The following is an 8,009-nucleotide window of genomic DNA, read 5'->3' as shown; positions in this document are numbered from 1 at the left end:
CATCTCCAGCATAGTGTCCGCTTGCTGGTCCATCGTGGAGTTCCTGCAAAACTTTTTCGGCTTCAGTTTTTTCAAGACATCTAAGAAGAACAGAATCATAATTCTTTCTAAAGAGAATATCATTTATGAGCTGATATTGTTTAGCTTTCAATCTCAGAGCTCTTTTCTTAGTGTGATCCAGGTGTGATGGAGCATACCCGTTCTTAAGATAATAAATGATATCAGCATACAATGATTCTGCATCGTTCAGGCTTACCTCATACATTAGTACCTCTTCGGATGAAATTTCAGGGATTTACGATGCTCCAGCCAACATCTTGCAGAAGCCTTGACCTCTTACAATGTTTGCTAGTTTGATCTCAAGATCATATTCCTGTAAAGCAGTGATCCAATTCGCTCTTTTCTCGCCCATATCCTTCTGTACTAGAAGATTTCTTGCCGCTGGAAATGGTACTATGATCTTAATATGGGTTTTGAGTAAGAAAGGTCTGAAATATTTAACCGCTTTGAAAACAGCATAGGCCTGTTTCTCTACGTCTTAATAATTGAGTTCAGCACCTTGTAGATTTGAGCTAAAAAATGCAATTGGAGCTTCTGTTTTTTCTTGATTTGCTTAGGTTAGAATCGCAACATATGATTTTTCTGAGGCAAATGTGTATAAAACAAAAGATTCTGAAAAATTCAGGGTTGCTAAAGATGGAGCATTAATAATATCTTGTTTGATCAGGTTGAATGCTTCATGTTCATCTTGACCCCATTTGAAAGTTGAATTCTTTTTAATCATGGTTTGCAAAGGAGACACAATTCGTGAAAAATCTGGGACAAATCTCTTTACAAAATTGATTTGACCAAGGAAAGATTGCATGGCTTTTTTATTATGAGGTAGGGATATTTCTGAGGTTTCTTTGATTCTGTCAGGATCAATGTGAATACCGGACTTTGACACTATGAATCCTAGAAGTTTTCCTTCACTTAATGCGAAAAAAGATTTCTTCGGGTTAAGTGAAATCCCATACCTTAAACATCGTTGAAAAATTTGCTTTAAATCTCTGAGATGGTCGCTTCGCTTGTTGGAATACACTGTTATATCATCCAAATAAATCACTATAGATTTGTTGACTAAACCCTTAAATGCGATGTCCATGGCTCTTTGAAATGTAGCGCCGGCATTAATCAAACCAAATGGCATCTTCCGATATGCGTATGTGCCCCATTTAGTTCTGAATGTGGTTTTCAACTGATCATTGGGATGCACTAGCACTTGATTATATCCTGAAAATTCGTCCAAGAAAGACATTAGTTCTGAGCCTGCTACTGCCTGTAATATATGTTCCATAGGTGGAAGAGGAAAATTGTCTTTTTGACAGGCTTTGTTAAGATTCCGAAAATTGATACAGATTCTAATATCTCCGTTTTTCTTTCTAACGGGTACCATATTGGAGACCCATTTGGAATGTCTGACAGGGAAAATTATTCTGGCTTTTAATAACTTATTTAGCTTAGCCTTTATCTGATTTTCTAAATTGGGGTGGATCTTTCTCAGTTTCTGTTGGACAGGTTTTTCGTTGTCAATCATAGGAATAGTGTGTTGAATGATAGAAGTGTCGTATGTCTTCAGCTCATCGTAATTCCAGGAAAAAACATTTTTATATTGTCTCAAAAGACGAATATACACTATTTTTTCTTCAGGGGCTAGGCCTATGCCTAGATTAATGTTTTGTGGTTTATCATCGGTTCCTAGGTTTACTAATTCGTAGTTCAGAGTTGAACTGTAGAGCTTTGAATTGGTAGAACTTTTAAACTGATTTTTCAAATCATACAAGTCTTCTAACTTAACCACCGATTTAGGCATAGCATTATCAGTGTTATTTTGTTGTGTTTGTCGATCGTGATGGTCTTCGTCAATTATCTGATTGGAGTAGGATCCTTCAGAAGTGAGGAAATTTACAATATCAGGATCGTCATTGAATACTCTCCAATTTGTAATGTTGTCAGGGATGGATGGTCTAAAGATTAATTCTATTGAGAATCTATCTGGACTAAAATCTTCGGAGGGAATAAGCCTAGAGGCTACGTTAGCCAAAAGGTCTGCACTCGTGTTTTGGAGTCTCAGGATTGAAGAGATATTAAATGCTATGAAATGCTCAGTCAGATCTTGTACTAAAGATTGATAGTGTTTTAAATGACCTGATAGGCAATGTATAGTGTTACGTACCTGTTTGACGATAATCTCAGAGTCTCCAAAGACCTGAAGATACTTGACGTTTAACCCGATTGCTTTGTATAGGCCTTGCACCAAGGCCTCATATTTTGCTGTGTTGTTTGTGCAATTGAATTTGAGTCTGCATGTAAGCATGGTCTTGTTTCCTTCTGGACTAATCAGAATGCATCTTGCTCCTACTCCTTCGTTAGATTTAGAGCCATCAAAATATAATTTCCAAAACAAAGATGTATTTACAGGTTCATCTACAAAACTAACACACTTTGAACTATCAGTTTGGGAAAAAATTTCGACTTGGGACAAAACTGAATTTTCTAAGTAAGGTGATGGGTGAGCATTGAAATTACCGAGAAAAGAATCTACCGAGTAATTGCCTATGATACTGCTGTTATACGATACTGCTTCATTTTCTCCCTCTAATTCCGTTACTATGTACTTCCGGTGTAATTCTCGTTCAACCTTTATCTGATTCGGTTTATCGTTATAGGGTAACCACATGTGCGACCAGTCAGTTGCAAAGTATCCCTGGAGTTTCTCGGACCAATCCCTGCTAAGAATTAATCCATAGAATTCTGGGATATCAGCTACTAGAATGTCAATAACCTGACATACCTTCGGGTTAGATGACAATCTTATGGTTACTTGATTAATTTTACCAATCACTTCGACTTGAGATCGATCAAGCTGAACTATACACACTGCGGATTTTTGTGGTTGAACATTTAGCTTAGCACATATTGATCTGGGTAAAATATTCGAAGAAGCACCAGAATCTACCAAACAATTGTGCACATTTTTGTTGAAAATCTCGTAAGTGAGGAGAAACGGGGGAGTGTGAGATCTTGATCTTCCTCCAATTAAGGCGATATCATTTGGATCAATCTTATTGATCACGTTAGTTGGAGGTCTTCCCATGTTATGGGAAGCTTGAAAGAGTACAGCGGCAGGAAAAGGTACAATAGGCACAGCATGTAATTCCTTCATCATTATCTTCTATTGATGCTTCAATTTGCTCAATTCATAAAGGGTAATATTAGCCCTAGTCTTTTTCATGTCATCAACAATATTGTACTCCATTTCATCCGACACTATCAGTGTTTTTGATGGAGTTGTTTGATCTGCTCAGACTGGTCTAGACTGAGTCACTTTATTTGTTGCGACTTTATCTTTTGTTCTAGGGCTTGCGCCCTTCTGCTTAGGGGTAGTTTGGGGAGGATCAAGCTGATTTTTGCTTCGTGTGCTAACCGGAAACACTTCTTGATCCTCTTCTTGTGGGAGGATGAAATCCCACATTCCTTGTAATTCCACAACTTCTTCGTCATTAGTTTTCCCTTCAGTGGCACTTTCTTCTTCTTCCTCTTCCTCAGTTTCAGCATTGGAGATGGCATTGGGTGGTTTTGCATCCGTTGAAGGACCTCTTTTAAAAGTTCTGTAGGGCTTTTTTAAAGAAGCTTTTGCTACTTGTTTTTTTATGTCAATCATCTCATTAGACATGGTCTTTAATACTTTCTGCAATCCTTCCAAATCGAAAGGGTCTTTTGTTTGTTTCTTCTTGGAGTCTTCCTTGAAGGTGACTTTCTTAGACTTTCATTCCTCTATCGCGGATCTCTTTTCCAGGGCTATTACATGTTTCTCTACTGCTATCGCCTCTGTCATGTTTTCAACTAAAGTTGCTTTATTTGCTCTATCCACGAAGATTGCTATGTTTGATGGTACCTGTTATCACTGAAAATGCTGTAGTTAAAATTTTTTTTAGCTTGGCTTAAAGTCAGGGTGTTTTCGCAGCGCCTGAATTCTGTTTAGCAGTTTCGCAGCGCTACTTGTTTGAGTGGTTTCGTAGCGTGCTACGAAACTGGGGATTTGTTTGAGTTTTCAGTAAAGGTCCAAATCTTAGCATGCTTATTATACAGAGTTCTACTTCCCTCCAAGAATGTTGATGAGAGCAGTGGCAGTATGTTCAAGGAGACACCTCATGATGATGTAGCTATTGTAGGATTGTCATCAAATACGTTAAGGGAGTTATCTCTGAATTCTGGTCCGTGGGTGATTGTGAAAGATGTACATACTAATGTGGGAGACTTGCAGGAGATTTGGTGTTGAATCCTCTAGACAAAGAACCTATTAAATTTTATAAGTCATAGAGTGTTTGATATTTGGGATTGTCTTTTCACAATCTGTAACTTCTTTCACAAAGCAGGGCGCCACAATGGATTGAAAGATTTGTAAAATATTTATGATAAAGTTCATGTTCCCGTTTGTTGGGTATTGGTGTTCAAAGTTGAATTAGTAATGCGTTGCTTGGAATACTGGTCTTTGCTTGGAATACTGGTCTTTTGAAATGCTTGTTCTCTTCTCCGGTGCTGCTGTAAGTACACAAGTTTCCAATGAACAAGGAGCTGAACGCTCACGCACTGCACAGTTATCAGTATGTGTCGGGGTTTGTGTAGCAGTCATTGAGGCTCTTATGATAGGATATATTTTACTCTCTATCAGAGATGGATGGCACTTCACTAGGGAGCAGATTGATAAATTTTCGCCTTCTAGACTTGATGGTATCGACGCCAAGAAGGAGGCTAATTTGCGGAAGTCCTACTGCAGCTTTATCAAAGACATTGGCGTGCATTTCCAGCTGCCTCAGGTAGAAGAAGTTGGTTTGGTTCTTCGAAGATGTGACAATGCTGTCCTATGAAATTCGGCACAAGAGGGACCCAACTGCTGCTGAACGCATTAGACAAAAAGAGTGCTATGAACAACAGAATAAGTTGGTAGTCATGGCGGAGCGGATAATGATTGATGAAGCCGATGTTATCGTAGAGCAAGAGCGGTTGCATGCTTTATCGCTTCTATATGTATGAAAAGGGTCGCCATGATTAATGACACCGGGATAGAGATGTGGCAAACGAAGATATTAGCTGTTCGTTCATTTGCTCTGCCACCGATGAAAGACAGAGACACCTGGTTGATATTTGTTTTTCCTTGCCGGAAAAGGGGTAGTCGAGTAGTGTTATATGCTACAAGGCCGCCATTTTTAGTGGCACAAGAGCTGGCATCGTTAAAAGGGTGAGTGCGCATTAAATAGAAATAAAAGAAGGATGGCACAGTGAAGGTTTGGGCTGCTACATCAACTATAGCTCTTGAAGAGATTTACACTCGTATTGAAGAACATGGTGTTCTTGCGCTGTGCATAATGAATGATGAACAAGCCAAACCTATTTTGCTTTGTTCATGCAATGATAAGAGTGTGCGCCTTTATGACTTGCCATCGTTTCATGAACGAGGTAGAGTATTCTCAAGAAATGAAGTGCGAGCACTTCAGATTGGACCTGGTGGATTATTTTTCACTGGTGATGGAATGGAGTATATCATGGTACCGGTGAATGAGGGAGGTCGAGAGCACCATAAGACGGTTATTGAAGTTGGAGCCCGAATCAAATCCAGTTTGGCATTATTGTCGATATTCAGAAATACAGAATTCGTGGTCTCTTAGAAGGCGGCGCATTTGATCATGAGGTGCTGTTGGATGCTCTATATTGCCATGGGGAATGCGCGTTAACTGTTTGACAATTTCAGTCTTAGAATTTTCTTTATCGAAATGTAGTGATTAACCGCCAAATGTCAAGTGGCTTTTATGAGGGTTTGATTGACACAAGGTCGCCACTATTATTGACACCCGGATTGAGATGTGGCGCTTCAGATGGCCATATACATTAGCAAAATCACCAGAATCACAACGACAACTGGAAAGGGAGATTATAAAGTAGATTTTAATAGCTGATGGAGTGAAAGGAGACATTCAAGGGCTAGTATTTATGCGTGATTCGAAAACAACGGGGGATATGAAGATTTCTGTTTCCATTATCATGTTTCGGTTTCTGTTATTGTGTTTTTGGGTTGCCTGAGGCGCGCAGAGAGCATCAATGTCAGATTTGCATAATAGTGCCCGGAAGGAGAAGGTTCAGAGTATATCTCAGAGTTCAAATTACAACAGCAAGGGTTTCAATTGTAGATTGAATTGCGCAGAAGATGTGAATTTAAAAGTATCCTGAACATGTTGGCGGTACTGAGGAGGATCCAGAATGTATTATATGTTGATATTTTTACATCTTTCTGTTGTTGTGTGCAGTTAACACCAGGTGCTTTTGTCTGTCTACAACATACAAGAATGACTTTGTGAAATGCAACCCAGGTCAGCAGTGTCTTCTGTATCGTTATACTATGGCAGAGATAGAAGAATTGTTTGTGAGGAAGATGAAAATTTGCTGAACGATACAACATTTTGAAGGATAGGAGGGATCGAAGCTCAATGGGTTTTAGTTTCAACAGAATCCCAATTGCCAGCCAGAGAGGGGATAGTCTGCTAGATAAAAAGTGTAAAATTGGGTAGCTGAACTTCATACATGTTTCATATCTGTGAAACGAAACTGAGATTTTTCAGAACCACCCTTCCAGTTTTAACACTCTAGTTTCTAACTAGATGCAACTTGGATGTTTGATGCACGGTTGTGAGCAGCATTCAATATCATTTTGTGCACTCGGACTCCAAAGATTTATGCTAAGATAATTTGACTAGATATTGGATGGTTCTTATAAGATAGATTTATGCTAAGATAATTTGACTAGATATTGGATGGTTCTTATAAGATCACCAGGGTTGATAGCTTAGAACAGAATGCTTCATAATTTTCTTGTGAATGCTTAATTTATTTGTGATCATTCCAACAGCATTAGCTGGAGTATTTGACATTTTGAAGATGGCCCCTGGTTGCAATAATGTTAATACAGTGTTATTGGTTCAGTCAACTTCTCAGGTTGCAGAGATCCGATTTGAAGTTGCACCACAGCATCAAAACAATAAAGGAGCTCATAGTGACTCAAATCATAGTCAAAGTAACCAGAGAAAACACAGATTCTCAAGCAGATCATTTACCAACTCAAGATTTATTTGCTACGGAACAAATAGAGGTTATCTACAGCAGTTTCGTAGCGCGCTACGAAACTGCTGTAGGTGATAATTTAAAGTGCAGAGCAGCTAGTCTAACACGGTGAGCGGGAGTTGAGGAAGAGGAACAGCTGTCTATCAAAGACCACCTCCAGCACATCATAAATCTGGCATTACTCCATACTTGGGGTCATTAAAGGATTTGGGAGCAGGCTGCTATATTTTAGGAGAATGTTGGGAGACAAAAGGCCGACAAACAGGAACAGCTCCCTATATTTCAGGGCGATGGAAAACATATTATGTTAAGGGCCAACAAACAACTGCAGACACCTTTTCAGCTCATAAAGCTTCCAGCTCATTTGAAAGGTGTGGTGATATGCGGTGTTTGGGAAGAATTAAAGAACAGCAGACTTGTTTTTAAATGATGAAGAGGAATGGAAGACAGGGGACCGTGGATATAGGATGATTAATTTTATCAATTAATAGGCTGTCTTACAGCTAGCATCCGAGACCAGCTTGCTCGGTGAATGCTCCCTTAACATATCTTAGCCATAATGGAAATCATACAGCTGTCCAGCATCCAAGAAAGCATCAAGCCTGCGAGGAGAAAAGAATTAGTGTTTTAGTTTGATTAGGGCTTTATGTAATTACAGCCCAGCATGTTTGTAATTAATGCATTAGTTAGTAGCATGTAGGAATAATTAATAGCCACCTTCGAGGCTCCCCTCATGCTGGAGGAGGAAGCTCGAGGTGTTTTAGTTTGCTTGCCTATATATGGGCCAAGATTAGATGTAGAAGGGGTTGGATATTTTATGAAAACAGAGTGCTATTTTGGCTTGTGTAAAGAAC

Source organism: Pinus tabuliformis, chromosome 2_2, assembly GCF_031772625.1.
Source record: "Pinus tabuliformis cultivar Carrire ecotype Pingquan chromosome 2_2, CPIR1, whole genome shotgun sequence".
Taxonomy (NCBI): domain Eukaryota; kingdom Viridiplantae; phylum Streptophyta; class Pinopsida; order Pinales; family Pinaceae; genus Pinus; species Pinus tabuliformis.
Note: the sequence above shows the minus strand (reverse complement) of the source record.